The 22,696-nt window shown below is 50.0% G+C and overlaps 94 non-coding genes across 94 annotated transcripts; all 94 read right to left on the bottom strand.

Annotated features, from left to right (window-relative positions):
* Positions 1 to 70: 70 nt before the first annotated feature.
* On the bottom strand, positions 71 to 152 carry TRNAS-GCU (transfer RNA serine (anticodon GCU)). The gene has a single exon. It is a non-coding gene; the product is annotated as a tRNA-Ser (tRNA).
* Positions 153 to 366: 214 nt separating this feature from the next.
* On the bottom strand, positions 367 to 448 carry TRNAS-GCU (transfer RNA serine (anticodon GCU)). Its single transcript has one exon. It is a non-coding gene; the product is annotated as a tRNA-Ser (tRNA).
* Positions 449 to 513: 65 nt separating this feature from the next.
* On the bottom strand, positions 514 to 595 carry TRNAS-GCU (transfer RNA serine (anticodon GCU)). The gene has a single exon. It is a non-coding gene; the product is annotated as a tRNA-Ser (tRNA).
* Positions 596 to 660: 65 nt separating this feature from the next.
* Positions 661 to 742, bottom strand: TRNAS-GCU (transfer RNA serine (anticodon GCU)). The gene has a single exon. It is a non-coding gene; the product is annotated as a tRNA-Ser (tRNA).
* Positions 743 to 954: 212 nt separating this feature from the next.
* TRNAS-GCU (transfer RNA serine (anticodon GCU)) lies at positions 955 to 1,038 on the bottom strand. The gene has a single exon. It is a non-coding gene; the product is annotated as a tRNA-Ser (tRNA).
* A 63-nt stretch (positions 1,039 to 1,101) lies between these two features.
* TRNAS-GCU (transfer RNA serine (anticodon GCU)) lies at positions 1,102 to 1,185 on the bottom strand. The gene has a single exon. It is a non-coding gene; the product is annotated as a tRNA-Ser (tRNA).
* A 211-nt stretch (positions 1,186 to 1,396) lies between these two features.
* TRNAS-GCU (transfer RNA serine (anticodon GCU)) lies at positions 1,397 to 1,478 on the bottom strand. Its single transcript has one exon. It is a non-coding gene; the product is annotated as a tRNA-Ser (tRNA).
* Positions 1,479 to 1,690: 212 nt separating this feature from the next.
* Positions 1,691 to 1,774, bottom strand: TRNAS-GCU (transfer RNA serine (anticodon GCU)). The gene has a single exon. It is a non-coding gene; the product is annotated as a tRNA-Ser (tRNA).
* A 63-nt stretch (positions 1,775 to 1,837) lies between these two features.
* TRNAS-GCU (transfer RNA serine (anticodon GCU)) lies at positions 1,838 to 1,921 on the bottom strand. Its single transcript has one exon. It is a non-coding gene; the product is annotated as a tRNA-Ser (tRNA).
* Positions 1,922 to 2,132: 211 nt separating this feature from the next.
* Positions 2,133 to 2,214, bottom strand: TRNAS-GCU (transfer RNA serine (anticodon GCU)). Its single transcript has one exon. It is a non-coding gene; the product is annotated as a tRNA-Ser (tRNA).
* A 213-nt stretch (positions 2,215 to 2,427) lies between these two features.
* Positions 2,428 to 2,509, bottom strand: TRNAS-GCU (transfer RNA serine (anticodon GCU)). Its single transcript has one exon. It is a non-coding gene; the product is annotated as a tRNA-Ser (tRNA).
* A 493-nt stretch (positions 2,510 to 3,002) lies between these two features.
* On the bottom strand, positions 3,003 to 3,084 carry TRNAS-GCU (transfer RNA serine (anticodon GCU)). The gene has a single exon. It is a non-coding gene; the product is annotated as a tRNA-Ser (tRNA).
* Positions 3,085 to 3,725: 641 nt separating this feature from the next.
* Positions 3,726 to 3,807, bottom strand: TRNAS-GCU (transfer RNA serine (anticodon GCU)). Its single transcript has one exon. It is a non-coding gene; the product is annotated as a tRNA-Ser (tRNA).
* A 71-nt stretch (positions 3,808 to 3,878) lies between these two features.
* TRNAS-GCU (transfer RNA serine (anticodon GCU)) lies at positions 3,879 to 3,962 on the bottom strand. The gene has a single exon. It is a non-coding gene; the product is annotated as a tRNA-Ser (tRNA).
* A 64-nt stretch (positions 3,963 to 4,026) lies between these two features.
* Positions 4,027 to 4,108, bottom strand: TRNAS-GCU (transfer RNA serine (anticodon GCU)). The gene has a single exon. It is a non-coding gene; the product is annotated as a tRNA-Ser (tRNA).
* A 494-nt stretch (positions 4,109 to 4,602) lies between these two features.
* On the bottom strand, positions 4,603 to 4,684 carry TRNAS-GCU (transfer RNA serine (anticodon GCU)). Its single transcript has one exon. It is a non-coding gene; the product is annotated as a tRNA-Ser (tRNA).
* Positions 4,685 to 5,036: 352 nt separating this feature from the next.
* TRNAS-GCU (transfer RNA serine (anticodon GCU)) lies at positions 5,037 to 5,118 on the bottom strand. The gene has a single exon. It is a non-coding gene; the product is annotated as a tRNA-Ser (tRNA).
* A 219-nt stretch (positions 5,119 to 5,337) lies between these two features.
* TRNAS-GCU (transfer RNA serine (anticodon GCU)) lies at positions 5,338 to 5,419 on the bottom strand. Its single transcript has one exon. It is a non-coding gene; the product is annotated as a tRNA-Ser (tRNA).
* Positions 5,420 to 5,485: 66 nt separating this feature from the next.
* Positions 5,486 to 5,567, bottom strand: TRNAS-GCU (transfer RNA serine (anticodon GCU)). The gene has a single exon. It is a non-coding gene; the product is annotated as a tRNA-Ser (tRNA).
* A 66-nt stretch (positions 5,568 to 5,633) lies between these two features.
* Positions 5,634 to 5,715, bottom strand: TRNAS-GCU (transfer RNA serine (anticodon GCU)). The gene has a single exon. It is a non-coding gene; the product is annotated as a tRNA-Ser (tRNA).
* A 65-nt stretch (positions 5,716 to 5,780) lies between these two features.
* On the bottom strand, positions 5,781 to 5,862 carry TRNAS-GCU (transfer RNA serine (anticodon GCU)). Its single transcript has one exon. It is a non-coding gene; the product is annotated as a tRNA-Ser (tRNA).
* Positions 5,863 to 5,928: 66 nt separating this feature from the next.
* Positions 5,929 to 6,010, bottom strand: TRNAS-GCU (transfer RNA serine (anticodon GCU)). Its single transcript has one exon. It is a non-coding gene; the product is annotated as a tRNA-Ser (tRNA).
* Positions 6,011 to 6,075: 65 nt separating this feature from the next.
* On the bottom strand, positions 6,076 to 6,157 carry TRNAS-GCU (transfer RNA serine (anticodon GCU)). The gene has a single exon. It is a non-coding gene; the product is annotated as a tRNA-Ser (tRNA).
* A 66-nt stretch (positions 6,158 to 6,223) lies between these two features.
* Positions 6,224 to 6,305, bottom strand: TRNAS-GCU (transfer RNA serine (anticodon GCU)). Its single transcript has one exon. It is a non-coding gene; the product is annotated as a tRNA-Ser (tRNA).
* Positions 6,306 to 6,371: 66 nt separating this feature from the next.
* On the bottom strand, positions 6,372 to 6,453 carry TRNAS-GCU (transfer RNA serine (anticodon GCU)). The gene has a single exon. It is a non-coding gene; the product is annotated as a tRNA-Ser (tRNA).
* Positions 6,454 to 6,517: 64 nt separating this feature from the next.
* TRNAS-GCU (transfer RNA serine (anticodon GCU)) lies at positions 6,518 to 6,600 on the bottom strand. Its single transcript has one exon. It is a non-coding gene; the product is annotated as a tRNA-Ser (tRNA).
* Positions 6,601 to 6,666: 66 nt separating this feature from the next.
* On the bottom strand, positions 6,667 to 6,748 carry TRNAS-GCU (transfer RNA serine (anticodon GCU)). Its single transcript has one exon. It is a non-coding gene; the product is annotated as a tRNA-Ser (tRNA).
* Positions 6,749 to 6,814: 66 nt separating this feature from the next.
* Positions 6,815 to 6,896, bottom strand: TRNAS-GCU (transfer RNA serine (anticodon GCU)). The gene has a single exon. It is a non-coding gene; the product is annotated as a tRNA-Ser (tRNA).
* Positions 6,897 to 6,961: 65 nt separating this feature from the next.
* On the bottom strand, positions 6,962 to 7,043 carry TRNAS-GCU (transfer RNA serine (anticodon GCU)). The gene has a single exon. It is a non-coding gene; the product is annotated as a tRNA-Ser (tRNA).
* A 90-nt stretch (positions 7,044 to 7,133) lies between these two features.
* TRNAS-GCU (transfer RNA serine (anticodon GCU)) lies at positions 7,134 to 7,215 on the bottom strand. Its single transcript has one exon. It is a non-coding gene; the product is annotated as a tRNA-Ser (tRNA).
* Positions 7,216 to 7,281: 66 nt separating this feature from the next.
* TRNAS-GCU (transfer RNA serine (anticodon GCU)) lies at positions 7,282 to 7,363 on the bottom strand. Its single transcript has one exon. It is a non-coding gene; the product is annotated as a tRNA-Ser (tRNA).
* Positions 7,364 to 7,428: 65 nt separating this feature from the next.
* On the bottom strand, positions 7,429 to 7,510 carry TRNAS-GCU (transfer RNA serine (anticodon GCU)). The gene has a single exon. It is a non-coding gene; the product is annotated as a tRNA-Ser (tRNA).
* A 66-nt stretch (positions 7,511 to 7,576) lies between these two features.
* TRNAS-GCU (transfer RNA serine (anticodon GCU)) lies at positions 7,577 to 7,658 on the bottom strand. The gene has a single exon. It is a non-coding gene; the product is annotated as a tRNA-Ser (tRNA).
* A 66-nt stretch (positions 7,659 to 7,724) lies between these two features.
* Positions 7,725 to 7,806, bottom strand: TRNAS-GCU (transfer RNA serine (anticodon GCU)). The gene has a single exon. It is a non-coding gene; the product is annotated as a tRNA-Ser (tRNA).
* Positions 7,807 to 7,872: 66 nt separating this feature from the next.
* On the bottom strand, positions 7,873 to 7,954 carry TRNAS-GCU (transfer RNA serine (anticodon GCU)). The gene has a single exon. It is a non-coding gene; the product is annotated as a tRNA-Ser (tRNA).
* A 66-nt stretch (positions 7,955 to 8,020) lies between these two features.
* Positions 8,021 to 8,102, bottom strand: TRNAS-GCU (transfer RNA serine (anticodon GCU)). Its single transcript has one exon. It is a non-coding gene; the product is annotated as a tRNA-Ser (tRNA).
* Positions 8,103 to 8,164: 62 nt separating this feature from the next.
* TRNAS-GCU (transfer RNA serine (anticodon GCU)) lies at positions 8,165 to 8,248 on the bottom strand. The gene has a single exon. It is a non-coding gene; the product is annotated as a tRNA-Ser (tRNA).
* A 206-nt stretch (positions 8,249 to 8,454) lies between these two features.
* TRNAS-GCU (transfer RNA serine (anticodon GCU)) lies at positions 8,455 to 8,536 on the bottom strand. Its single transcript has one exon. It is a non-coding gene; the product is annotated as a tRNA-Ser (tRNA).
* A 66-nt stretch (positions 8,537 to 8,602) lies between these two features.
* On the bottom strand, positions 8,603 to 8,684 carry TRNAS-GCU (transfer RNA serine (anticodon GCU)). Its single transcript has one exon. It is a non-coding gene; the product is annotated as a tRNA-Ser (tRNA).
* Positions 8,685 to 14,196: 5,512 nt separating this feature from the next.
* Positions 14,197 to 14,278, bottom strand: TRNAS-GCU (transfer RNA serine (anticodon GCU)). Its single transcript has one exon. It is a non-coding gene; the product is annotated as a tRNA-Ser (tRNA).
* Positions 14,279 to 14,484: 206 nt separating this feature from the next.
* Positions 14,485 to 14,566, bottom strand: TRNAS-GCU (transfer RNA serine (anticodon GCU)). The gene has a single exon. It is a non-coding gene; the product is annotated as a tRNA-Ser (tRNA).
* A 66-nt stretch (positions 14,567 to 14,632) lies between these two features.
* Positions 14,633 to 14,714, bottom strand: TRNAS-GCU (transfer RNA serine (anticodon GCU)). Its single transcript has one exon. It is a non-coding gene; the product is annotated as a tRNA-Ser (tRNA).
* A 66-nt stretch (positions 14,715 to 14,780) lies between these two features.
* On the bottom strand, positions 14,781 to 14,862 carry TRNAS-GCU (transfer RNA serine (anticodon GCU)). Its single transcript has one exon. It is a non-coding gene; the product is annotated as a tRNA-Ser (tRNA).
* A 66-nt stretch (positions 14,863 to 14,928) lies between these two features.
* On the bottom strand, positions 14,929 to 15,010 carry TRNAS-GCU (transfer RNA serine (anticodon GCU)). Its single transcript has one exon. It is a non-coding gene; the product is annotated as a tRNA-Ser (tRNA).
* A 66-nt stretch (positions 15,011 to 15,076) lies between these two features.
* On the bottom strand, positions 15,077 to 15,158 carry TRNAS-GCU (transfer RNA serine (anticodon GCU)). Its single transcript has one exon. It is a non-coding gene; the product is annotated as a tRNA-Ser (tRNA).
* A 206-nt stretch (positions 15,159 to 15,364) lies between these two features.
* TRNAS-GCU (transfer RNA serine (anticodon GCU)) lies at positions 15,365 to 15,446 on the bottom strand. Its single transcript has one exon. It is a non-coding gene; the product is annotated as a tRNA-Ser (tRNA).
* Positions 15,447 to 15,512: 66 nt separating this feature from the next.
* On the bottom strand, positions 15,513 to 15,594 carry TRNAS-GCU (transfer RNA serine (anticodon GCU)). Its single transcript has one exon. It is a non-coding gene; the product is annotated as a tRNA-Ser (tRNA).
* A 65-nt stretch (positions 15,595 to 15,659) lies between these two features.
* TRNAS-GCU (transfer RNA serine (anticodon GCU)) lies at positions 15,660 to 15,741 on the bottom strand. The gene has a single exon. It is a non-coding gene; the product is annotated as a tRNA-Ser (tRNA).
* A 65-nt stretch (positions 15,742 to 15,806) lies between these two features.
* TRNAS-GCU (transfer RNA serine (anticodon GCU)) lies at positions 15,807 to 15,888 on the bottom strand. The gene has a single exon. It is a non-coding gene; the product is annotated as a tRNA-Ser (tRNA).
* A 66-nt stretch (positions 15,889 to 15,954) lies between these two features.
* Positions 15,955 to 16,036, bottom strand: TRNAS-GCU (transfer RNA serine (anticodon GCU)). Its single transcript has one exon. It is a non-coding gene; the product is annotated as a tRNA-Ser (tRNA).
* A 65-nt stretch (positions 16,037 to 16,101) lies between these two features.
* TRNAS-GCU (transfer RNA serine (anticodon GCU)) lies at positions 16,102 to 16,183 on the bottom strand. The gene has a single exon. It is a non-coding gene; the product is annotated as a tRNA-Ser (tRNA).
* Positions 16,184 to 16,248: 65 nt separating this feature from the next.
* Positions 16,249 to 16,330, bottom strand: TRNAS-GCU (transfer RNA serine (anticodon GCU)). The gene has a single exon. It is a non-coding gene; the product is annotated as a tRNA-Ser (tRNA).
* Positions 16,331 to 16,395: 65 nt separating this feature from the next.
* On the bottom strand, positions 16,396 to 16,477 carry TRNAS-GCU (transfer RNA serine (anticodon GCU)). Its single transcript has one exon. It is a non-coding gene; the product is annotated as a tRNA-Ser (tRNA).
* Positions 16,478 to 16,542: 65 nt separating this feature from the next.
* TRNAS-GCU (transfer RNA serine (anticodon GCU)) lies at positions 16,543 to 16,624 on the bottom strand. The gene has a single exon. It is a non-coding gene; the product is annotated as a tRNA-Ser (tRNA).
* Positions 16,625 to 16,689: 65 nt separating this feature from the next.
* On the bottom strand, positions 16,690 to 16,771 carry TRNAS-GCU (transfer RNA serine (anticodon GCU)). The gene has a single exon. It is a non-coding gene; the product is annotated as a tRNA-Ser (tRNA).
* Positions 16,772 to 16,837: 66 nt separating this feature from the next.
* TRNAS-GCU (transfer RNA serine (anticodon GCU)) lies at positions 16,838 to 16,919 on the bottom strand. The gene has a single exon. It is a non-coding gene; the product is annotated as a tRNA-Ser (tRNA).
* Positions 16,920 to 16,985: 66 nt separating this feature from the next.
* TRNAS-GCU (transfer RNA serine (anticodon GCU)) lies at positions 16,986 to 17,067 on the bottom strand. The gene has a single exon. It is a non-coding gene; the product is annotated as a tRNA-Ser (tRNA).
* Positions 17,068 to 17,133: 66 nt separating this feature from the next.
* Positions 17,134 to 17,215, bottom strand: TRNAS-GCU (transfer RNA serine (anticodon GCU)). Its single transcript has one exon. It is a non-coding gene; the product is annotated as a tRNA-Ser (tRNA).
* A 66-nt stretch (positions 17,216 to 17,281) lies between these two features.
* Positions 17,282 to 17,363, bottom strand: TRNAS-GCU (transfer RNA serine (anticodon GCU)). The gene has a single exon. It is a non-coding gene; the product is annotated as a tRNA-Ser (tRNA).
* A 66-nt stretch (positions 17,364 to 17,429) lies between these two features.
* On the bottom strand, positions 17,430 to 17,511 carry TRNAS-GCU (transfer RNA serine (anticodon GCU)). Its single transcript has one exon. It is a non-coding gene; the product is annotated as a tRNA-Ser (tRNA).
* A 65-nt stretch (positions 17,512 to 17,576) lies between these two features.
* On the bottom strand, positions 17,577 to 17,658 carry TRNAS-GCU (transfer RNA serine (anticodon GCU)). Its single transcript has one exon. It is a non-coding gene; the product is annotated as a tRNA-Ser (tRNA).
* Positions 17,659 to 17,723: 65 nt separating this feature from the next.
* Positions 17,724 to 17,805, bottom strand: TRNAS-GCU (transfer RNA serine (anticodon GCU)). Its single transcript has one exon. It is a non-coding gene; the product is annotated as a tRNA-Ser (tRNA).
* Positions 17,806 to 17,871: 66 nt separating this feature from the next.
* Positions 17,872 to 17,953, bottom strand: TRNAS-GCU (transfer RNA serine (anticodon GCU)). Its single transcript has one exon. It is a non-coding gene; the product is annotated as a tRNA-Ser (tRNA).
* A 66-nt stretch (positions 17,954 to 18,019) lies between these two features.
* Positions 18,020 to 18,101, bottom strand: TRNAS-GCU (transfer RNA serine (anticodon GCU)). Its single transcript has one exon. It is a non-coding gene; the product is annotated as a tRNA-Ser (tRNA).
* A 65-nt stretch (positions 18,102 to 18,166) lies between these two features.
* On the bottom strand, positions 18,167 to 18,248 carry TRNAS-GCU (transfer RNA serine (anticodon GCU)). Its single transcript has one exon. It is a non-coding gene; the product is annotated as a tRNA-Ser (tRNA).
* Positions 18,249 to 18,313: 65 nt separating this feature from the next.
* Positions 18,314 to 18,395, bottom strand: TRNAS-GCU (transfer RNA serine (anticodon GCU)). Its single transcript has one exon. It is a non-coding gene; the product is annotated as a tRNA-Ser (tRNA).
* A 66-nt stretch (positions 18,396 to 18,461) lies between these two features.
* Positions 18,462 to 18,543, bottom strand: TRNAS-GCU (transfer RNA serine (anticodon GCU)). Its single transcript has one exon. It is a non-coding gene; the product is annotated as a tRNA-Ser (tRNA).
* A 66-nt stretch (positions 18,544 to 18,609) lies between these two features.
* TRNAS-GCU (transfer RNA serine (anticodon GCU)) lies at positions 18,610 to 18,691 on the bottom strand. The gene has a single exon. It is a non-coding gene; the product is annotated as a tRNA-Ser (tRNA).
* Positions 18,692 to 18,757: 66 nt separating this feature from the next.
* On the bottom strand, positions 18,758 to 18,839 carry TRNAS-GCU (transfer RNA serine (anticodon GCU)). The gene has a single exon. It is a non-coding gene; the product is annotated as a tRNA-Ser (tRNA).
* A 66-nt stretch (positions 18,840 to 18,905) lies between these two features.
* On the bottom strand, positions 18,906 to 18,987 carry TRNAS-GCU (transfer RNA serine (anticodon GCU)). The gene has a single exon. It is a non-coding gene; the product is annotated as a tRNA-Ser (tRNA).
* A 66-nt stretch (positions 18,988 to 19,053) lies between these two features.
* On the bottom strand, positions 19,054 to 19,135 carry TRNAS-GCU (transfer RNA serine (anticodon GCU)). The gene has a single exon. It is a non-coding gene; the product is annotated as a tRNA-Ser (tRNA).
* A 65-nt stretch (positions 19,136 to 19,200) lies between these two features.
* On the bottom strand, positions 19,201 to 19,282 carry TRNAS-GCU (transfer RNA serine (anticodon GCU)). Its single transcript has one exon. It is a non-coding gene; the product is annotated as a tRNA-Ser (tRNA).
* Positions 19,283 to 19,347: 65 nt separating this feature from the next.
* TRNAS-GCU (transfer RNA serine (anticodon GCU)) lies at positions 19,348 to 19,429 on the bottom strand. The gene has a single exon. It is a non-coding gene; the product is annotated as a tRNA-Ser (tRNA).
* A 66-nt stretch (positions 19,430 to 19,495) lies between these two features.
* TRNAS-GCU (transfer RNA serine (anticodon GCU)) lies at positions 19,496 to 19,577 on the bottom strand. Its single transcript has one exon. It is a non-coding gene; the product is annotated as a tRNA-Ser (tRNA).
* A 66-nt stretch (positions 19,578 to 19,643) lies between these two features.
* TRNAS-GCU (transfer RNA serine (anticodon GCU)) lies at positions 19,644 to 19,725 on the bottom strand. The gene has a single exon. It is a non-coding gene; the product is annotated as a tRNA-Ser (tRNA).
* A 65-nt stretch (positions 19,726 to 19,790) lies between these two features.
* On the bottom strand, positions 19,791 to 19,872 carry TRNAS-GCU (transfer RNA serine (anticodon GCU)). The gene has a single exon. It is a non-coding gene; the product is annotated as a tRNA-Ser (tRNA).
* Positions 19,873 to 19,937: 65 nt separating this feature from the next.
* On the bottom strand, positions 19,938 to 20,019 carry TRNAS-GCU (transfer RNA serine (anticodon GCU)). Its single transcript has one exon. It is a non-coding gene; the product is annotated as a tRNA-Ser (tRNA).
* A 65-nt stretch (positions 20,020 to 20,084) lies between these two features.
* Positions 20,085 to 20,166, bottom strand: TRNAS-GCU (transfer RNA serine (anticodon GCU)). Its single transcript has one exon. It is a non-coding gene; the product is annotated as a tRNA-Ser (tRNA).
* A 65-nt stretch (positions 20,167 to 20,231) lies between these two features.
* TRNAS-GCU (transfer RNA serine (anticodon GCU)) lies at positions 20,232 to 20,313 on the bottom strand. The gene has a single exon. It is a non-coding gene; the product is annotated as a tRNA-Ser (tRNA).
* Positions 20,314 to 20,379: 66 nt separating this feature from the next.
* On the bottom strand, positions 20,380 to 20,461 carry TRNAS-GCU (transfer RNA serine (anticodon GCU)). The gene has a single exon. It is a non-coding gene; the product is annotated as a tRNA-Ser (tRNA).
* A 65-nt stretch (positions 20,462 to 20,526) lies between these two features.
* TRNAS-GCU (transfer RNA serine (anticodon GCU)) lies at positions 20,527 to 20,608 on the bottom strand. The gene has a single exon. It is a non-coding gene; the product is annotated as a tRNA-Ser (tRNA).
* A 65-nt stretch (positions 20,609 to 20,673) lies between these two features.
* TRNAS-GCU (transfer RNA serine (anticodon GCU)) lies at positions 20,674 to 20,755 on the bottom strand. Its single transcript has one exon. It is a non-coding gene; the product is annotated as a tRNA-Ser (tRNA).
* Positions 20,756 to 20,820: 65 nt separating this feature from the next.
* Positions 20,821 to 20,902, bottom strand: TRNAS-GCU (transfer RNA serine (anticodon GCU)). The gene has a single exon. It is a non-coding gene; the product is annotated as a tRNA-Ser (tRNA).
* Positions 20,903 to 20,967: 65 nt separating this feature from the next.
* Positions 20,968 to 21,049, bottom strand: TRNAS-GCU (transfer RNA serine (anticodon GCU)). Its single transcript has one exon. It is a non-coding gene; the product is annotated as a tRNA-Ser (tRNA).
* Positions 21,050 to 21,114: 65 nt separating this feature from the next.
* On the bottom strand, positions 21,115 to 21,196 carry TRNAS-GCU (transfer RNA serine (anticodon GCU)). Its single transcript has one exon. It is a non-coding gene; the product is annotated as a tRNA-Ser (tRNA).
* A 212-nt stretch (positions 21,197 to 21,408) lies between these two features.
* TRNAS-GCU (transfer RNA serine (anticodon GCU)) lies at positions 21,409 to 21,490 on the bottom strand. The gene has a single exon. It is a non-coding gene; the product is annotated as a tRNA-Ser (tRNA).
* Positions 21,491 to 21,556: 66 nt separating this feature from the next.
* TRNAS-GCU (transfer RNA serine (anticodon GCU)) lies at positions 21,557 to 21,638 on the bottom strand. The gene has a single exon. It is a non-coding gene; the product is annotated as a tRNA-Ser (tRNA).
* A 65-nt stretch (positions 21,639 to 21,703) lies between these two features.
* TRNAS-GCU (transfer RNA serine (anticodon GCU)) lies at positions 21,704 to 21,785 on the bottom strand. The gene has a single exon. It is a non-coding gene; the product is annotated as a tRNA-Ser (tRNA).
* Positions 21,786 to 21,851: 66 nt separating this feature from the next.
* Positions 21,852 to 21,933, bottom strand: TRNAS-GCU (transfer RNA serine (anticodon GCU)). The gene has a single exon. It is a non-coding gene; the product is annotated as a tRNA-Ser (tRNA).
* A 66-nt stretch (positions 21,934 to 21,999) lies between these two features.
* Positions 22,000 to 22,081, bottom strand: TRNAS-GCU (transfer RNA serine (anticodon GCU)). Its single transcript has one exon. It is a non-coding gene; the product is annotated as a tRNA-Ser (tRNA).
* Positions 22,082 to 22,146: 65 nt separating this feature from the next.
* On the bottom strand, positions 22,147 to 22,228 carry TRNAS-GCU (transfer RNA serine (anticodon GCU)). The gene has a single exon. It is a non-coding gene; the product is annotated as a tRNA-Ser (tRNA).
* A 66-nt stretch (positions 22,229 to 22,294) lies between these two features.
* TRNAS-GCU (transfer RNA serine (anticodon GCU)) lies at positions 22,295 to 22,376 on the bottom strand. Its single transcript has one exon. It is a non-coding gene; the product is annotated as a tRNA-Ser (tRNA).
* A 65-nt stretch (positions 22,377 to 22,441) lies between these two features.
* Positions 22,442 to 22,523, bottom strand: TRNAS-GCU (transfer RNA serine (anticodon GCU)). Its single transcript has one exon. It is a non-coding gene; the product is annotated as a tRNA-Ser (tRNA).
* A 65-nt stretch (positions 22,524 to 22,588) lies between these two features.
* On the bottom strand, positions 22,589 to 22,670 carry TRNAS-GCU (transfer RNA serine (anticodon GCU)). The gene has a single exon. It is a non-coding gene; the product is annotated as a tRNA-Ser (tRNA).
* Positions 22,671 to 22,696: the final 26 nt, after the last annotated feature.

The following is a 22,696-nucleotide window of genomic DNA, read 5'->3' as shown; positions in this document are numbered from 1 at the left end:
CCGTCACCGTCGTCATACGGCTTTCCATAAGCGACATTTAATTGGGTAAAAAATGATAAACAAGAAAGAGCGATGGAGACGGGACTCGATCCCACGCGGGCAATGCCCAATGGATTAGCAGTCCATCGCCTTAACCACTCGGCCACCCCGTCCCCGACGTCATTCGTCTATCGCTTAAGTGACATTGAATTGGGTAAAAAATGATAAACGAGAATGAGCGACGGGGATGGGATTCGAACCCACGCGGGCAATGCCCATTGGATTAGCAGTCCATCGCCTTATTCACTCGGCCACAACGTCCCCGACGTCATTCGTCTATCGCTTAAGTGACATTGAATTGGGTAAAAAATGATAAACGAGAATGAGCGATGGGGATGGGATTCGAACCCACGCGGGCAATGCCCTATGGATTAGCAGACCATCGCCTTAATCACTCGGCCACCCCGTCCCCGACGTCATTCGTCTATCGCTTAAGCGGCATTGAATTGGGTAAAAATGATGAACGAGAATGAGCGATGGGGATGGGATTCGAACCCACGCGGGCAATGCCCATTGGATTAGCAGTCCATCGCCTTATTCACTCGGCCACCCCGTCCCCGACGTCATTCGTCTATCGCTTAAGCGGCATTGAATTGGGTAAAAATGATGAACGAGAATGAGCGACGGGGATGGGATTCGAACCCACGCGGGCAATGCCCTATGGATTAGCAGACCATCGCCTTAATCACTCGGCCACCCCGTACCAGACGTCATTCGTCTATCGCTTAAGCGGCATTGAATTGGGTAAAAATGATGAACGAGAATGAGCGATGGGGATGGGATTCGAACCCACGCGGGCAATGCCCATTCGATTAGCAGTCCATCGCCTAAACCACTCGGCCTTCCCGTCCCCGACGTCATTCGTCTATCGCTTAAGCGGCATTGAATTGGGTAAAAATGATGAAGGAGAATGAGCGATGGGGATGGGATTCGAACCCACGCGGGCAATGCCCATTGGATTAGCAGTCCATCGCCTTAACCACTCGGCCACCCCGTACCAGACGTCATTCGTCTAACGCTTAAGCGGCATTGAATTGGGTAAAAATGATGAACGAGAATGAGCGATGGGCATGGGATTCGAACCCACGCGGGCAATGCCCATTGGATTAGCAGTCCATCGCCTTAACCACTCGGCCACCCCGTACCAGACGTCATTCGTCTATCGCTTAAGTGACATTGAATTGGGTAAAAAATGATAAACGAGAATGAGCGACGGGGATGGGATTTGAACCCACGCGGGCAATGCCCATTCGATTAGCAGTCCATCGCCTTAACCACTCGGCCTTCCCGTCCCCGACGTCATTCGTCTATCGCTTAAGCGGCATTGAATTGGGTAAAAATTATGAACGAGAATGAGCGACGGGGATGGGATTCGAACCCACGCGGGCAATGCCCTATGGATTAGCAGACCATCGCCTTAATCACTCGGCCACCCCGTACCAGACGTCATTCGTCTATCGCTTAAGCGGCATTGAATTGGGTAAAAATTATGAACGAGAATGAGCGATGGGGATGGGATTCGAACCCACGCGGGCAATGCCCATTCGATTAGCAGTCCATCGCCTAAACCACTCGGCCTTCCCGTCCCCGACGTCATTCGTCTATCGCTTAAGCGGCATTGAATTGGGTAAAAATGATGAAGGAGAATGAGCGATGGGGATGGGATTCGAACCCACGCGGGCAATGCCCATTGGATTAGCAGTCCATCGCCTTAACCACTCGGCCACCCCGTACCAGACGTCATTCGTCTAACGCTTAAGCGGCATTGAATTGGGTAAAAATGATGAACGAGAATGAGCGATGGGGATGGGATTCGAACCCACGCGGGCAATGCCCATTGGATTAGCAGTCCATCGCCTTAACCACTCGGCCACCCCGTACCAGACGTCATTCGTCTATCGCTTAAGTGACATTGAATTGGGTAAAAAATGATAAACGAGAATGAGCGACGGGGATGGGATTTGAACCCACGCGGGCAATGCCCATTCGATTAGCAGTCCATCGCCTTAACCACTCGGCCTTCCCGTCCCCGACGTCATTCGTCTATCGCTTAAGCGGCATTGAATTGGGTAAAAATTATGAACGAGAATGAGCGACGGGGATGGGATTCGAACCCACGCGGGCAATGCCCATTGGATTAGCAGTCCATCGCCTTAACCACTCGGCCACCCCGTACCAGACGTCATTCGTCTATCGCTTAAGTGACATTGAATTGGGTAAAAAATGATAAACGAGAATGAGCGACGGGGATGGGATTTGAACCCACGCGGGCAATGCCCATTCGATTAGCAGTCCATCGCCTTAACCACTCGGCCTTCCCGTCCCCGACGTCATTCGTCTATCGCTTAAGCGGCATTGAATTGGGTAAAAATGATGAACGAGAATGAGCGATGGGGATGGGATTCGAACCCACGCGGGCAATGCCCTATGGATTAGCAGACCATCGCCTTAATCACTCGGCCACCCCGTCCCCGACGTCATTCGTCTATCGCTTAAGCGGCATTGAATTGGGTAAAAATGATGAACGAGAATGAGCGATGGGGATGGGATTCGAACCCACGCGGGCAATGCCCATTGGATAAGCAGTTCATCGCCTTATTCACTCGGCCACCCCGTCCCCGACGTCATTCGTCTATCGCTTAAGCGGCATTGAATTGGGTAAAAATGATGAACGAGAATGAGCGATGGGATTCGAACCCACGAGGGCAATGCTGAGTGGATTAGCAGTCCATCCCCTAAACCATTCGGCCACTCCGTCCCCGACGTCATTTGTCTATCGCTTAAGCGACCTTGAATTGGGTAAAAAATGTTAAACGAGAATGAGCGACGGGGATGGGATTCGAGCCCACGCGGGCAATGCCCAATGGATAAGCAGACCATCGCCTTAACCACTTCATCCCTGTCGTCATACGTTTATCGCTTAAGCGACATTGAATACGATAAAAATGATAAACGAGAATGAGCGACGGGGATGGGATTCGAACCCACGCGGGCAATGCCCCTTGGATTAGCAGTCCATCGCCTTAATCACTCGGCAACCCCGTCCCCGACGTCATTCGTCTATCGCTTAAGCGGAATTGAATTGGGTAAAAATGATGAACGAGAATGAGCGATGGGATTCGAACCCACGCGGGCAATGCTGAGTGGATTAGCAGTCCATCCCCTAAACCACTCGGTTACTCCGTCGCCGACGTCATTTGTCTATCGCTTAAGCGACATTGAATTGGGTAAAAAATGATAAACGGCAATGAGCTACGGGGATGGGATTCAAACACACGCGGGCAATGCCCATTGGATTAGCAGTCCATCGCCTTAATCACTCGGCCACCCCGTCCCCGACGTCATTCGTCTATCGCTTAAGCGGCATTGAATTGGGTAAAAATGTTGAACGAGAATGAGCGATGGGGATGGGATTCGAACCCACGAGGGCAACGCCAAAGGGATTTGCAGACCATCGCCTTAACCACCCCGTCCCTGTCGTCATACGTTTATCGCTTAAGCGACATTGAATACGATAAAAATGATAAACGAGAATGAGCGACGGGGATGTGGTTTGAACCAACGCGGGCAATGCCCATTAGATTAGCAGTCCATCGCCTTAACCACTCGGCCACCCCGTCCCCGACGTCATTCATTTATCGCTTAAAAGACATTGAATTAGGTAAAAAATGATAAACGTCCATGAGCGAAGGGGATGGGATTCAAACCCACGCGGTTAATGCCCAATGGATTAGCAGTCCATCGCCTTAACCACTCGGCCACCCCGTCTCCGTCACCGTCGTCATACGGCTTTCGATAAGCGACATTTAATTGGGTAAAAAATGATAAACAAGAAGGAGCGATGGAGATGGGACTCGATCCCACGCGGGCAATGCCCAATGGATTAGCAGTCCATCGCCTTAACCACTCGGCCACCCCGTACCCGACGTCATTCGTCTATCGCTTAAGTGACATTGAATTGGGTAAAAAATGATAAACGAGAATGAGCGACGGGGATGGGATTCGAACCCACGCGGGCAATGCCCAACGGATTAGCAGTCCATCGCCTTAACCACTCGGCCACCCCGTCCCGGACGTCCATCGTCTATCGCTTAAGTGACATTGAATTGGGTAAAAAATGATAAACGAGAATGAGCGACGGGGATGGGATTCGAACCCACGCGGGCAATGCCCATTGGATAAGCAGTTCATCGCCTTATTCACTCGGCCACCCCGTCCCCGACGTCATTCGTCTATCGCTTAAGCGGCATTGAATTGGGTAAAAATGATGAACGAGAATGAGCGTTGGGATTCGAACCCACGCGGGCAATGCTGAGTGGATTAGCAGTCCATCCCCTAAACCACTCGGCCACTCCGTCGCCGACGTCATTTGTCTATCGCTTAAGCGACATTGAATTGGGTAAAAAATGATAAACGAGAATGAGCGATGGGGATGGGATTCGAACCCACGCGGGCAATGCCAAAGGGATTTGCAGACCATAGCCTTAACCACCCCGTCCCTGTCGTCATACGTTTATCGCTTAAGCGACATTGAATACGATAAAAATGATAAACGAGAATGAGCGACGGGGATGGGATTTGAACCAACGCGGGCAATGCCCATTAGATTAGCAGTCCATCGCCTTAACCACTCGGCCACCCCGTCCCCGACGTCATTCATTTATCGCTTAAGTGACATTGAATTAGGTAAAAAATGATAAACGTCCATGAGCGAAGGGGATGGGATTCGAACACACGCGGGCAATGCCCATTGGATTAGCAGTCCATCGCCTTAATCACTCGGCCACCCCGTCCCCGACGTCATTCGTCTATCGCTTAAGCGGCATTGAATTGGGTAAAAATGTTGAACGAGAATGAGCGATGGGGATGGGATTCGAACCCACGCGGGCAATGCCAAAGGGATTTGCAGACCATCGCCTTAACCACCCCGTCCCTGTCGTCATACGTTTATCGCTTAAGCGACATTGAATACGATAAAAATGATAAACGAGAATGAGCGACGGGGATGGGATTTGAACCAACGCGGGCAATGCCCATTAGATTAGCAGTCCATCGCCTTAACCACTCGGCCACCCCGTCCCCGACGTCATTCATTTATCGCGTAAGTGACATTGAATTAGGTAAAAAATGATAAACGTCCATGAGCGAAGGGGATGGGATTCAAACCCACGCGGTTAATGCCCAATGGGTTAGCAGTCCATCGCCTTAACCACTCGGCCACCCCGTCTCCGTCACCTTCGTCATACGGCTTTCGATAAGCGACATTTAATTGGGTAAAAAATGATAAACAAGAAGGAGCGATGGAGATGGGACTCGATCCCACGCGGGCAATGCCCAATGGATTAGCAGTCCATCGCCTTAACCACTCGGCCACCCCGTCCCCGACGTCATTCATCTATCGCTTAAGTGACATTGAATTGGGTAAAAAATGATAAACGAGAATGAGCGACGGGGATGGGATTCGAACCCACGCGGGCAATGCCCAACGGATTAGCAGTCCATCGCCTTAACCACTCGGCCACCCCGTCCCGGACGTCCTTCGTCTATCGCTTAAGTGACATTGAATTGGGTAAAAAATGATAAACGAGAATGAGCGACGGGGATGGGATTCGAACCCACGCGGGCAATGCCCAACGGATTAGCAGTCCATCGCCTTAACCACTCGGCCACCCCGTCCCCGACGTCATTCGTCTATCGCTTAATGACATTGAATTGGGTAAAAAATGATAAACGAGAATGAGCGACGGGGATGGGATTCGAACCCACGCGGGCAATGCCCAACGGATTAGCAGTCCATCGCCTTAACCACTCGGCCACCCCGTCCCGGACGTCTTTCGTCTATCGCTTAAGTGACATTGAATTGGGTAAAAAATGATAAACGAGAATGAGCGACGGGGATGGGATTCGAACCCACGCGGGCAATGCCCAATGGATTAGCAGTCCATCACCTTAACCACTCGGCCACCCCGTCCCCGACGTCATTCGTCTATCGCTTAATGACATTGAATTGGGTAAAAAATGATAAACGAGAATGAGCGACGGGGATGGGATTCGAACCCACGCGGGCAATGCCCAACGGATTAGCAGTCCATCGCCTTAACCACTCGGCCACCCCGTCCCGGACGTCCTTCGTCTATCGCTTAAGTGACATTGAATTGGGTAAAAAATGATAAACGAGAATGAGCGACGGGGATGGGATTCGAACCCACGCGGGCAATGCCCAATGGATTAGCAGTCCATCGCCTTAACCACTCGGCCACCCCGTCCCCGACGTCATTCGTCTATCGCTTAAGTGACATTGAATTGGGTAAAAAATGATAAACGAGAATGAGCGACGGGGATGGGATTCGAACCCACGCGGGCAATGCCCAATGGATTAGCAGTCCATCGCCTTAACCACTCGGCCACCCCGTCCCCGACGTCATTCGTCTATCGCTTAAGTGACATTGAATTGAGTAAAAAATGATAAACGAGAATGAGAGAGGGGATGGGGTTCGAACCCACGCGGGCAATGCCCAACGGATTAGCAGTCCATCGCCTTAACCACTCGGCCACCCCGTCCCGGACGTCCTTCGTCTATCGCTTAAGTGACATTGAATTGGGTAAAAATTGATAAACGAGAATGAGCGACGGGGATGGGAATCGAACCCACGCGGGCAATGCCCAACGGATTAGCAGTCCATCGCCTTAACCACTCGGCCACCCCGTCCCGGACGTCCTTCGTCTATCGCTTAAGTGACATTGAATTGGGTAAAAAATGATAAACGAGAATGAGCGACGGGGATGGGATTCGAACCCACGCGGGCAATGCCCAATGGATTAGCAGTCCATCGCCTTAACCACTCGGCCACCCCGTCCCCGACGTCATTCGTCTATCGCTTAATGACATTGAATTGGGTAAAAAATGATAAACGAGAATGAGCGATGGGGATGGGATTCGAACCCACGCGGGCAATGCCCAATGGATTAGCAGTCCATCGCCTTAACCACTCGGCCACCCCGTCCCCGACGTCATTCGTCCACCCCGTCCCCGACGTCATTCGTCTATCGCTTAATGACATTGAATTGGGTAAAAAATGATAAACGAGAATGAGTGACGGGGATGGGATTCGAACCCACGCGGGCAATGCCCAACGGATTAGCAGTCCATCGCCTTAACCACTCGGCCACCCCATCCCGGACGTCTTTCGTCTATCGCTTAAGTGACATTGAATTGGGTAAAAAATGATAAACGAGAATGAGCGACGGGGATGGGATTCGAACCCACGCGGGCAATGCCCAATGGATTAGCAGTCCATCGCCTTAACCACTCGGCCACCCCGTCCCCGACGTCATTCGTCTATCGCTTAATGACATTGAATTGGGTAAAAAATGATAAACGAGAATGAGCGACGGCGATGGGATTCGAACCCACGCGGGCAATGCCCAATGGATTAGCAGTCCATCGCCTTATTCACTCGGCCACCCCGTCCCCGACGTCATTCGTCTCTCGCTTAAGTGACATTGAATTGAGTAAAAAATGATAAACGAGAATGAGCGACGGGGATGGGGTTCGAACCCACGCGGGCAATGCCCAACGGATTAGCAGTCCATCGCCTTAACCACTCGGCCACCCCGTCCCGGACGTCCTTCGTCTATCGCTTAAGTGACATTGAATTGGGTAAAAATTGATAAACGAGAATGAGCGACGGGGATGGGAATCGAACCCACGCGGGCACTGCCCAACGGATTAGCAGTCCATCGCCTTAACCACTCGGCCACCCCGTCCCGGACGTCCTTCGTCTATCGCTTAAGTGACATTGAATTGGGTAAAAAATGATAAACGAGAATGAGCGACGGGGATGGGATTCGAACCCACGCGGGCAATGCCCAATGGATTAGCAGTCCATCGCCTTAACCACTCGGCCACCCCGTCCCGGACGTCCTTCGTCTATCGCTTAAGTGACATTGAATTGAGTAAAAAATGATAAACGAGAATGAGCGACGGGGATGGGATTCGAACCCACGCGAGCAATGCCCAATGGATTAGCAGTCCATCGCCTTAACCACTCGGCCACCCCGTCCCCGACGTCATTCGTCTATCGCTTAAGTGACATTGAATTGAGTAAAAAATGATAAACGAGAATGAGCGACGGATGGGATTCGAACCCACGCGGGCAATGCCCAATGGATTAGCAGTCCATCGCCTTAACCACTCGGCCACCCCGTCCCGGACGTCCTTCGTCTATCGCTTAAGTGACATTGAATTGAGTAAAAAATGATAAACGAGAATGAGCGACGGGGATGGGATTCGAACCCACGCGGGCAATGCCCAATGGATTAGCAGTCCATCGCCTTAACCACCCCGTCTCCGACGTCATTCGTCTATCGCTTAAGTGACATTGAATTGAGTAAAAAATGATAAATGAGAATGAGCGACGGGGATGGGATTCGAACCCACGCGGGCAATGCCCAACGGATTAGCAATCCATCGCCTTAACCACTCGGCCACCCCGTCCCGGACGTCCTTCGTCTATCGCTTAAGTGACATTGAATTGGGTAAAAAATGATAAACGAGAATGAGCGACGGGGATGGGATTCGAACCCACGCGGGCAATGCCCAATGGATTAGCAGTCCATCGCCTTAACCACTCGGCCACCCCGTCCCGGACGTCCTTCGTCTATCGCTTAAGTGACATTGAATTGGGTAAAAAATGATAAACGAGAATGAGCGACGGGGATGGGATTCGAACCCACGCGGGCAATGCCCAATGGATTAGCAGTCTTTTTTTTTTTTTTTTTTTAATTATATCATTAAAAAATACATTTTTAGTGTATATTACAAAAGTTGCGAGACCAATATTTATAAAATAATAACAACAATCATAAAAATACAGGAATTCTAATGCGTTTGTGTATATTAACGCAAAACCAACTCTTGGAATGCGATATATATATGAATGCAATTAAAGAACAATAGTTAACCCCTTAAAACAGACTGGAGTGCTTTTTAAAGACTATTGACACTGTTAAATTAGAGTTCTTAAAATATTTTTGACAACATGTTAGTAAATTCTTTATCTTTATCTTTAAAAATTTTAATGGTTTTACGAATTTCGCATTTAAATTTTGCATAAAATCTATGTTGAACTACTACGAGAGGTATGTTTTGATTGAAATTATAAAAGGAACGGCAGTCCAGAATAAGGTACTTTAAAAGAGATACCATGAAATGTATTATTTTTAACTCGTGAGAATTTAAAGATATCGGGCATTTACCTTGAAAAACAATAAAACAATTTCGAACAAAGCCGGGATTGGTAAAATAATCGACTTTTAAACAAAGTTTATCTTTAAATAGCCATGACCACCAGGCCTCAACAATGCTACACCCAAATAATATATGTGATAATGTTTCTTCTGCGTTTTTACAAAAAGTACACATGGGAGAGATCTGCGGATCGAACAAATGAATACGTTTGTTAAGAAATAGCGCGTGATGAACAATTCTTAAATTATTATCGCGTTGTTCGGGACTTAAAACTTGTCCTTTTAACCAACTCCATCCTGGTTTGGGTAAGGGACCTCCTAAATATTCCCGCCACTTAAGCTCACCGGATGACTCGTAATTTCGAACCGAAAGGTAGCGCTGATATAGTTCTTTAGCCGAGGCCGCCAAATAATCCAATTCGGTGTTGTCTTTGGAAAAAACACGTATTGCGTTCTCGACTGGAACCCGCGACGAAGAAGCGTACACGCGGTCGAAAAAAACTTTCGGCAAAGATTCTTTAATAACGGAATAAACGCGTTTGACATCCAGAGCCCGCTGCATCGAGGCATCAATATTGCATAGTTCCAATACACTGTCCTCTGGAAGAAAACCAGGTATGACTTCGTAACAAAAATCGCGGAGACATAGTAGTCCGTGCGAAAGAAACGGAAGCCGTGACCGCGAAGTCAGAGAAGATAGATCAACACGCTGACTATAAAACACCGGCTCTTGGAACGGATCGGCTGCCATCTGTAGACGTAAATTCTGCGAAGTGAGAAATGTCTGCCAGGCAATCCACATTTCGCGATAACGCGGAGAAAGACGACTTAATAACGGCTGAGTTAACTGGCACCGTAAAACATTAATTCCGGGGCTGGAAGTACCGTCAAAAGGATTCAAGAGTGCCACGGCAAGATCTCTCTGCCAAGAAGGACAATCCGCGCGCAGAATCGCCTGCAACTCCTTCAAACGGAACGCGCACGTTTTCCATTTCAAATCAATCAGTCCATAGCCACCCAAACGCTTAAGGCGAGTAAGAGTATCGTACGAAACCTTATGGGCCTTAGAACCCCAGATGAACGCCAACGCCACTTTGCGGAACTCCACCGCGTAACGGTCAGGAAACGGAACCGATCGAAGAGTATGCCACAAAATGGACATAGCCAAAGTGTTAACTAAAATAACTTTGCCGGTAACCGTTAAATGCCGCGCTTGCCAAGTTCGTAAAACTTTTTAAAATTTTTCTAAACGCGAAGACCAATTAAGTTCCAGAGTATCATTGTGAGACGAACCAACATAAACGCCAAGAACCTCTAGCGGATCCGAAGAAATAGTTATCCCAGAAATTACTTCAGGGACATTGGAACGATCTGAGCCAAGCCATAAACCGCGACACTTGGCCAAATTTAAAACTGCGCCCGAACCTTCCGAAAAGCGGTTATATTCAGCAACAACCTCCTCCACCGACTGCCGGTCGCGAACGACTACCGTATTGTCGTCAACGTGAATGCGCAAAAGAGGAGCCGAATGGATGCCCGGCCACGAAACTCGGACAATAGACCGTCGACGCTCCAACGCGAAAACTAAGGCTTCGGATGTTAGAACGTAAAGAAGGGGGCTAAGCGGACAACCCTGACGAACCGAGCGTCCGAGTTGGAAAAAATCAGTTAGATAGCCATTAATCTTCAAACATGACCTGCTACCGATGAGAAACGTTTGAATCCACCCACAAAAAATTGGCCCGAATCCAAAAGCCCGCAAGACAGCAAAGAGATACGGCCAAGACACGCAATCGAACGCTTTGGACAAGTCCAACTTCAACAGGATGCCACCAGAGTCTACACCTTGAAGGTAATCGATAGTGTCAAGTAAAAGTGAAGGGGTACTTATTGCCCCACGACCTTTAATCGCGCCGGTCTGACGATCCGAAATTATCGTCGGCAAAACCGCCGAAAGCCGCATAGCCTGGATCTTCGCGAGAATCTTATAATCAGCATTGAGGAGCGTGATAGGACGCCAGTTTGAAACGTAGCGTAAGTCGCCGCTCTTAGGCAGCAGCACGATCATACCTTCTTTCATACTCGGAGGCAGGCAACCGTCCGCCTGGCAAAAAGAGATCAGCGCCAGAAACTCAACCTTAATTTGCGGAAGAACGAATTTCCAAAATTCATTGGTAAGTCCATCCTTCCCTGGACTCTTACCACTGGGAAGCTGCCCCAGGGTTAACGTAACATCCGTCCAAGTCACCGGGCTATCACAGATAGCACTTGCGTCGTCCGATAACCGAGTTGGAAGATGCGCCGCGTATTCCTCCACCGAAAAGCGATTGACAGGTTGACTTCTGTACATATCGCTAAAATGCTCGAAAATTCTATGACGAACATCCGACGGATCTACTAGTAGAGTGCGCGACGTGGAATAGATGTACCGTACATTTTTCTTACATTGGCGATACTTTTCTAAGCGTAAAAAATAGGCTGTCGGCTGTTCACCGTCCGTCCGCCACAATTGATTGGAACGGATCACGGCCCCCCGGAGGGAATTCCGATCAAAGAAATTAAGATCGTCGGTCTTAGAAGTCAACTCCGACGCGTCAATGAGACCATTACGGAAATCAACATGAGCTTGGTCTACCGCTAACCGTAACGCAGTACGACGCTCGCGACTACGCGTAGCTTGTAATTTTCCAAAAAACATAGCGTGATAACGCAACGAAGTCTTCAACCTCTCGTACCAGGCAATGACCGACGTGGAGAATTCCGGCCAAGTACGACTACGACGAATAATGCGACTCACAGCGTCACGATACGAATCCGATTCGAGAAAGCTTGCGTTGAAAGACCACGTACCAGGTCCTATGGCTACCCCGTCGAGATGAAAACGCAGTTCCACAAGTTTGTGATCCGATAGCGAACACGGCAGAATTTGACAAATCTGGACATTTTTACGTTCCGACTCGGGGACAAAAATATAATCGATACGCGATTGTACATACTTCCCGAAAACATAACCAGCCCATGACCAGTCAAACACGTGGGGATGCGTGACCCTCCAGACATCAACGAGATGGAGCGAGCTTATGAAGTGGAAGAGCTCTGTAGGGCGTAAACGAGATGCTGCCAGCGGAATAGGATAACGGTCCCGAGTGCGACTAACGACATCATTAAAATCTCCCACGACTACTGGACGCTGCAAACGAGAAACCTCATTTCGGAGCCGCGCGTAAAAAGGTACCCGATCATTCGCGTCATTAGGTAAATACGCGTTAACAATATCTATCGACACATCATCGAAGTTAAGCGACACAATAACGAACCGTCCCTCATTACTGACGATCACGCGTGAAGCGATAGCAGATAAACCCGGCCGAACAAGCGTTGCCACGCCGCGAAATCCAGTCGTCGAATCATTGTCAAAAAATACTTGACCACGCCATAGAGACTTAAACCGATGCGCGTGCTCCGCTAACCAATGCGTCTCCTGAAGGCAAATAATGTCATACGGCTTACTAAGTTCCAAAAACTCTAAAATCTTCTGATCATCCCGCAGTCCACGAATATTACAACTGGCCAAACGCATCATTGTGACTTAGGTCCCACCGCCATCCACTTTCTCCTTCGCCGCCAACTGATCCCCGTTCTCTGGAGCCTCCATCCGAAGCTTTTCCCACGAACCAAAACGCCTGATAGCTATGGCCTTCTCAAAAGTTTTATTGTCACGGAGCCTTTTAGAATATGACGATTTACTAGTCGAAGCGGACAAAGACAAATTACCAGTGTGGCGGACACCATCATCACTACCAGTGGAAGTAGAAATCGGTCTCTTAGCTGCGCTTAACGATAAATTTGAGGAGGGTTCTTTATCAGGCATTTCTTTAGGAGTAACCGCATCCACGTCGGGTGGAAGTTGTGGATTCACCGCTTCCCCCTGATCCATCGGCAATTCATGAACAATAGCGTTGCCCACTTTTGCGTTGACTTGAGCAGGCCGGCCTTGGGCGCCCTTCTCCCAATCCGGACATTGACGGATGCCGTGACCTTGAAGGTCGCACTTTCGACAACGAAAATCGGGGCATTGGCGATATAAATGAGATGTGGAAAAACATTTGTTACAGACCTTGGCCTGACGGTCGTGGCGGAGACGGTAATTAGTTTCAAGACCCAAGACATCACGAATACGAATAGTATAAGGCAAACTTGACACGCCCTCCGGTAATGACACTTTTATCGACCGTTGACCGTAATATTTTCCATTTTCCCGCGCCCACATCACGTCAGACTTTACCTCGCATTTCATGCTGACAAACTTATCTTTCACCGCTTCATCAGTGACAAATTCCGGTAGACCAGATAACGTCATCAAAACCTCGCGGCTCCCAACCTTTGCAACGACACATTCTACGCCTCCAATCTCCATACCATGTTCAACGCAAGTATCCGCATCTTCCAATGTTATAAATGAGACAAAAAAGCCACCCAAAGTAGCGACCACTGACGAATATGAATCTAAACCAAAATGCGCTTTCAAATCATCTTCTACCAAATTAACGGCCGTCGCTTCAGAAGCGACGAAAACCGTACGTCTTAAAACTTCCATAATTTAAATTAGTTAAAGGGGTTAAAGACCCTGCAATGCAGGGTCAAAGATTAAAAATTAATTAACAACTCAATAAACTGGGATTATAGAATACTAAATAAAATTAAAAAAACACTAAGCCTAGGCTTAAACGCAGGAAGAGACTAGAAAAACGGAGCGGAAAAATCGGCAACCGCACTCTACAAAAGCTCAAGCGAGACTCCTGGATTAGCAGTCCATCGCCTTAACCACTCGGCCACCCCGTCCCCGACGTCATTCGTCTATCGCTTAAGTGACATTGAATTGAGTAAAAAATGATAAACGAGAATGAGCGACGGGGATGGGATTCGAACCCACGCGGGCAATGCCCAATAGATTAGCAGTCCATCGCCTTAACCACTCGGCCACCCCGTCCCCGACGTCATTCGTCTATCGCTAAAGTGACATTGAATTGAGTAAAAAATGATAAACGAGAATGAGCGACGGGGATGGGATTCGAACCCACGCGGGCAATGCCCAATGGATTAGCAGTCCATCGCCTTAACCACCCCGTCTCTGACGTCATTCGTCTATCGCTTAAGTGACATTGAATTGAGTAAAAAATGATAAACGAGAATGAGCGACGGGGATGGGATTCGAACCCACGCGGGCAATGCCCAACGGATTAGCAGTCCATCGCCTTAACCACTCGGCCACCCCGTCCCGGACGTCCTTCGTCTATCGCTTAAGTGACATTGAATTGGGTAAAAAATGATAAACGAGAATGAGCGACGGGGATGGGATTCGAACCCACGCGGGCAATGCCCAATGGATTAGCAGTCCATCGCCTTAACCACTCGGCCACCCCGTCCCCGACGTCATTCGTCTATCGCTTAAGTGACATTGAATTGAGTAAAAAATGATAAACGAGAATGAGCGACGGGGATGGGATTCGAACCCACGCGGGCAATGCCCAATGGATTAGCAGTCCATCGCCTTAACCACTCGGCCACCCCGTCCCCGACGTCATTCGTCTATCGCTTAAGTGACATTGAATTGAGTAAAAAATGATAAACGAGAATGAGCGACGGGGATGGGATTCGAACCCACGCGGGCAATGCCCAATGGATTAGCAGTCCATCGCCTTAACCACTCGGCCACCCCGTCCCGGACGTCCTTCGTCTATCGCTTAAGTGACATTGAATTGGGTAAAAAATGATAAACGAGAATGAGCGACGGGGATGGGATTCGAACCCACGCGGGCAATGCCCAACGGATTAGCAGTCCATCGCCTTAACCACTCGGCCAACCCGTCCCGGACGTCATTCGTCTATCGCTTAAGTGACATTGAATTGAGTAAAAAATGATAAACGAGAATGAGCGACGGGGATGGGATTCGAACCCACGCGGGCAATGCCCAATGGATTAGCAGTCCATCGCCTTAACCACCCCGTCTCCGACGTCATTCGTCTATCGCTTAAGTGACATTGAATTGAGTAAAAAATGATAAACGAGAATGAGCGACGGGGATGGGATTCGAACCCACGCGGGCAATGCCCAACGGATTAGCAGTCCATCGCCTTAACCACTCGGCCACCCCGTCCCGGACGTCCTTCGTCTATCGCTTAAGTGACATTGAATTGGGTAAAAAATGATAAACGAGAATGAGCGACGGGGATGGGATTCGAACCCACGCGGGCAATGCCCAATGGACTAGCAGTCCATCGCCTTAACCACTCGGCCACCCCGTCCCCGACGTCATTCGTCTATCGCTTAATCACATTGAATTGGGTAAAAAATGATAAACGAGAATGAGCGATGGGGATGGGATTCGAACCCACGCGGGCAATGCCCAACGGATTAGCAGTCCATCGCCTTAACCACTCGGCCACCCCGTCCCCGACGTCATTTGTCTATCGCTTAATGACATTGAATTGGGTAAAAAATGATAAACGAGAATGAGCGACGGGGATGGGATTCGAACCAACGCGGGCAATGCCCAACGGATTAGCAGTCCATCGCCTTAACCACTCGGCCACCCCGTCCCGGACGTCCTTCGTCTATCGCTTAAGTGACATTGAATTGGGTAAAAAATGATAAACGAGAATGAGCGACGGGGATGGGATTCGAACCCACGCGGGCAATGCCCAATGGATTAGCAGTCCATCGCCTTAACCACTCGGCCACCCCGTCCCCGACGTCATTCGTCTATCGCTTAATGACGTTGAATTGGGTAAAAAATTATAAACGAGAATGAGCGACGGGGATGGGATTCGAACCCACGCGGGCAATGCCCAATGGATTAGCAGTCCGTCGCCTTAACCACTCGGCCACCCCGTCCCCGACGTCATTCGTCTATCGCTTAATGACATTGAATTGGGTAAAAAATGATAAACGAGAATGAGCGACGGGGATGGGATTCGAACCCACGCGGGCAATGCCCAACGGATTAGCAGTCCATCGCCTTAACCACTCGGCCACCCCGTCCCCGACGTCATTCGTCTATCGCTTAATGACATTGAATTGGGTAAAAAATGATAAACGAGAATGAGCGACGGGGATGGGATTCGAACCCACGCGGGCAATGCCCAACGGATTAGCAGTCCATCGCCTTAACCACTCGGCCACCCCGTCCCCGACGTCATTCGTCTATCGCTTAATGACATTGAATTGGGTAAAAAATGATAAACGAGAATGAGCGACGGGGATGGGATTCGAACCCACGCGGGCAATGCCCAACGGATTAGCAGTCCATCGCCTTAACCACTCGGCCACCCCGTCCCCGACGTCATTCGTCTATCGCTTAATGACATTGAATTGGGTAAAAAATGATAAACGAGAATGAGCGACGGGGATGGGATTCGAACCGACGCGGGCAATGCCCAACGGATTAGCAGTCCATCGCCTTAACCACTCGGCCACCCCGTCCCGGACGTCCTTCGTCTATCGCTTAAGTGACATTGAATTGGGTAAAAAATGATAAACAACAATGAGCGACGGGGATGGGATTCGAACCCACGCGGGCAATGCCCAATGGATTAGCAGTCCATCGCCTTAACCACTCGGCCACCCCGTCCCCGACGTCATTCGTCTATCGCTTAAGTGACATTGAATTGGGTAAAAAATGATAAACGAGATTGAGCGACGGGGATGGGATTCGAACCCACGCGGGCAATGCCCAATGGATTAGCAGTCCATCGCCTTAACCACTCGGCCACCCCGTCCCGGACGTCCTTCGTCTATCGCTTAAGTGACATTGAATTGGGTAAAAAATGATAAACGAGAATGAGCGACGGGGATGGGATTCGAACCCACGCGGGCAATGCCCAATGGATTAGCAGTCCATCGCCTTAACCACTCGGCCACCCCGTCCCCGACGTCATTCGTCTATCGCTTAAGTGACATTGAATTGAGTAAAAAATGATAAACGAGAATGAGCGACGGGGATGGGATTCGAACCCACGCGGGCAATGCCCAATGGATTAGCAGTCCATCGCCTTAACCACTCGGCCACCCCGTCCCGGACGTCCTTCGTCTATCGCTTAAGTGACATTGAATTGGGTAAAAAATGATAAACGAGAATGAGCGACGGGGATGGGATTCGAACCCACGCGGGCAATGCCCAATGGATTAGCAGTCCATCGCCTTAACCACTCGGCCACCCCGTCCCCGACGTCATTCGTCTATCGCTTAATGACATTGAATTGGGTAAAAAATGATAAACGAGAATGAGCGACGGGTATTGGATTCGAACCCACGCGGGCAATGCCCAATGGATTAGCAGTCCATCGCCTTAACCACTCGGCCACCCCGCCCCGACGTCATTCGTCTATCGCTTAAGTGACATTGAATTGAGTAAAAAATGATAAACGAGAATGAGCGACGGGGATGGGATTCGAGCCCACGCGGGCAATGCCCAATGGATTAGCAGTCCATCGCCTTAACCACTCGGCCACCCCGTCCCCGACGTCATTCGTCTATCGCTTAAGTGACATTGAATTGAGTAAAAAATGATAAACGAGAATGAGCGACGGGGATGGGATTCGAACCCACGCGGGCAATGCCCAATGGATTAGCAGTCCATCGCCTTAACCACTCGGCCACCCCGTCCCGGACGTCCTTCGTCTATCGCTTAAGTGACATTGAATTGGGTAAAAAATGATAAACGAGAATGAGCGACGGGGATGGGATTCGAACCCACGCGGGCAATGCCCAATGGATTAGCAGTCCATCGCCTTAACCACTCGGCCACCCCGTCCCCGACGTCATTCGTCTATCGCTTAATGACATTGAATTGGGTAAAAAATGATAAACGAGAATGAGCGACGGGGATGGGATTCGAACCCACGCGGGCAATGCCCAATGGATTAGCAGTCCATCGCCTTAACCACTCGGCCACCCCGTCCCCGACGTCATTCGTCTATCGCTTAATGACATTGAATTGGGTAAAAAATGATAAACGAGAATGAGCGACGGGGATGGGATTCGAACCGACGCGGGCAATGCCCAACGGATTAGCAGTCCATCGCCTTAACCACTCGGCCACCCCGTCCCGGACGTCCTTCGTCTATCGCTTAAGTGACATTGAATTGGGTAAAAAATGATAAACAACAATGAGCGACGGGGATGGGATTCGAACCCACGCGGGCAATGCCCAATGGATTAGCAGTCCATCGCCTTAACCACTCGGCCACCCCGTCCCCGACGTCATTCGTCTATCGCTTAAGTGACATTGAATTGGGTAAAAAATGATAAACGAGATTGAGCGACGGGGATGGGATTCGAACCCACGCGGGCAATGCCCAATGGATTAGCAGTCCATCGCCTTAACCACTCGGCCACCCCGTCCCGGACGTCCTTCGTCTATCGCTTAAGTGACATTGAATTGGGTAAAAAATGATAAACGAGAATGAGCGACGGGGATGGGATTCGAACCCACGCGGGCAATGCCCAATGGATTAGCAGTCCATCGCCTTAACCACTCGGCCACCCCGTCCCCGACGTCATTCGTCTATCGCTTAAGTGACATTGAATTGAGTAAAAAATGATAAACGAGAATGAGCGACGGGGATGGGATTCGAACCCACGCGGGCAATGCCCAATGGATTAGCAGTCCATCGCCTTAACCACTCGGCCACCCCGTCCCGGACGTCCTTCGTCTATCGCTTAAGTGACATTGAATTGGGTAAAAAATGATAAACGAGAATGAGCGACGGGGATGGGATTCGAACCCACGCGGGCAATGCCCAATGGATTAGCAGTCCATCGCCTTAACCACTCGGCCACCCCGTCCCCGACGTCATTCGTCTATCGCTTAATGACATTGAATTGGGTAAAAAATGATAAACGAGAATGAGCGACGGGTATTGGATTCGAACCCACGCGGGCAATGCCCAATGGATTAGCAGTCCATCGCCTTAACCACTCGGCCACCCCGCCCCGACGTCATTCGTCTATCGCTTAAGTGACATTGAATTGAGTAAAAAATGATAAACGAGAATGAGCGACGGGGATGGGATTCGAGCCCACGCGGGCAATGCCCAATGGATTAGCAGTCCATCGCCTTAACCACTCGGCCACCCCGTCCCCGACGTCATTCGTCTATCGCTTAAGTGACATTGAATTGAGTAAAAAATGATAAACGAGAATGAGCGACGGGGATGGGATTCGAACCCACGCGGGCAATGCCCAATGGATTAGCAGTCCATCGCCTTAACCACTCGGCCACCCCGTCCCGGACGTCCTTCGTCTATCGCTTAAGTGACATTGAATTGGGTAAAAAATGATAAACGAGAATGAGCGACGGGGATGGGATTCGAACCCACGCGGGCAATGCCCAATGGATTAGCAGTCCATCGCCTTAACCACTCGGCCACCCCGTCCCCGACGTCATTCGTCTATCGCTTAATGACATTGAATTGGGTAAAAAATGATAAACGAGAATGAGCGACGGGGATGGGATTCGAACCCACGCGGGCAATGCCCAATGGATTAGCAGTCCATCGCCTTAACCACTCGGCCACCCCGTCCCCGACGTCATTCGTCTATCGCTTAATGACATTGAATTGGGTAAAAAATGATAAACGAGAATGAGCGACGGGGATTGGATTCGAACCCACGCGGGCAATGCCCAATGGATTAGCAGTCCATCGCCTTAACCACTCGGCCACCCCGCCCCGACGTCATTCGTCTATCGCTTAAGTGACATTGAATTGAGTAAAAAATGATAAACGAGAATGAGCGACGGGGATGGGATTCGAACCCACGCGGGCAATGCCCAATGGATTAGCAGTCCATCGCCTTAACCACTCGGCCACCCCGTCCCCGACGTCATTCGTCTATCGCTTAATGACATTGAATTGGGTAAAAAATGATAAACGAGAATGAGCGACGGGGATGGGATTCGAACCCACGCGGGCAATGCCCAACGGATTAGCAGTCCATCGCCTTAACCACTCGGCCACCCCGTCCCGGACGTCCTTCGTCTATCGCTTAAGTGACATTGAATTGGGTAAAAAATGATAAACGAGAATGAGCGACGGGGATGGGATTCGAACCCACGCGGGCAATGCCCAATGGATTAGCAGTCCATCACCTTAACCACTCGGCCACCCCGTCCCCGACGTCATTCGTCTATCGCTTAATGACATTGAATTGGGTAAAAAATGATAAACGAGATTGAGCGATGGGGATGGGATTCGAACCCACGCGGGCAATGCAGAACGGATTAGCAGTCCATCGCCTTAACCACTCGGCCACCCCGTCCCCGACGTCATTCGTCTATCGCTTAATGACATTGAATTGGGTAAAAAATGATAAACGAGAATGAGCGACGGGGATGGGATTCGAACCCACGCGGGCAATGCCCAACGGATTAGCAGTCCATCGCCTTAACCACTCGGCCACCCCGTCCCCGACGTCATTCGTCTATCGCTTAATGACATTGAATTGGGTAAAAAATGATAAACGAGAATGAGCGACGGGGATGGGATTCGAACCCACGCGGGCAATGCCCAATGGATTAGCAGTCCATCGCCTTAACCACTCGGCCACCCCGTCCCCGACGTCATTCGTCTATCGCTTAATGACATTGAATTGGGTAAAAAATGATAAACGAGAATGAGCGATGGGGATGGGATTCGAACCCACGCGGGCAATGCCCAACGGATTAGCAATCCGTCACCTTAACCACTCGGCCACCCCGTCCCCGACGTCATTCGTCTATCGCTTAATGACATTGAATTGGGTAAAAAATGATAAACGAGAATGAGCGACGGGGATGGGATTACAACCCACGCGGGCAATGCCCAACGGATTAGCAGTCCATCGCCTTAACCACTCGGCCACCCCGTCCCCGACGTCATTCGTCTATCGCTTAATGACATTGAATTGGGTAAAAAATGATAAACGAGAATGAGCGATGGGGATGGGATTCGAACCCACGCGGGCTATGCCCAATGGATTAGCAGTCCGTCGCCTTAACCACTCGGTCACTCCGTCCCCGACGTCATTCGTCTATCGCTTAATGACATTGAATTGGGTAAAAAATGATAAACGAGAATGAGCGACGGGGATGGGATTCGAACCCACGCGGGCAATGCCCAACGGATTAGCAGTCCATCGCCTTAACCACTCGGCCACCCCGTCCCGGACGTCCTTCGTCTATCGCTTAAGTGACATTGAATTGGGTAAAAAATGATAAACGAGAATGAGCGACGGGGATGGGATTCGAACCCACGCGGGCAATGCCCAATGGATTAGCAGTCCATCGCCTTAACCACTCGGCCACCCCGTCCCCGACGTCATTCGTCTATCGCTTAATGACATTGAATTGGGTAAAAAATGATAAACGAGAATGAGCGACGGGGATGGGATTCGAACCCACGCGGGCAATGCCCAACGGATTAGCAGTCCATCGCCTTAACCACTCGGCCACCCCGTCCCGGACGTCCTTCGTCTATCGCTTAAGTGACATTGAATTGGGTAAAAAATGATAAACGAGAATGAGCGACGGGGATGGGATTCGAACCCACGCGGGCAATGCCCAATGGATTAGCAGTCCATCGCCTTAACCACTCGGCCACCCCGTCCCCGACGTCATTCGTCTATCGCTTAAGTGACATTGAATTGGGTAAAAAATGATAAACGAGAATGAGCGACGGGGATGGGATTCGAACCCACGCGGGCAATGCCCAATGGATTAGCAGTCCATCGCCTTAACCACTCGGCCACCCCGTCCCCGACGTCATTCGTCTATCGCTTAATGACATTGAATTGGGTAAAAAATGATAAACGAGAATGAGCGACGGGGATGGGATTCGAACCCACGCGGGCAATGCCCAACGGATTAGCAGTCCATCGCCTTAACCACTCGGCCACCCCGTCCCGGACGTCCTTCGTCTATCGCTTAAGTGACATTGAATTGGGTAAAAAATGATAAACGAGAATGAGCGACGGGGATGGGATTCGAACCCACGCGGGCAATGCCCAATGGATTAGCAGTCCATCGCCTTAACCACTCGGCCACCCCGTCCCCGACGTCATTCGTCTATCGCTTAATGACATTGAATTGGGTAAAAAATGATAAACGAGAATGAGCGATGGGGATGGGATTCGAACCCACGCGGGCAATGCCCAACGGATTAGCAGTCCATCGCCTTAACCACTCGGCCACCCCGTCCCCGACGTCATTCGTCTATCGCTTAATGACATTGAATTGGGTAAAAAATGATAAACGAGAATGAGCGACGGGGATGGGATTCGAGCCCACGCGGGCAATGCCCAATGGATTAGCAGTCCATCGCCTTAACCACTCGGCCACCCCGTCCCCGACGTCATTCGTCTATCGCTTAA

The sequence above is a fragment of the Leiobunum rupestre genome, chromosome 4 (genome assembly GCF_980474605.1).
Source record: "Leiobunum rupestre chromosome 4, qqLeiRupe1.1.hap1, whole genome shotgun sequence".
Taxonomy (NCBI): domain Eukaryota; kingdom Metazoa; phylum Arthropoda; class Arachnida; order Opiliones; family Sclerosomatidae; genus Leiobunum; species Leiobunum rupestre.
Note: the sequence above shows the minus strand (reverse complement) of the source record. Positions and strands in the feature narration are given on the sequence as shown.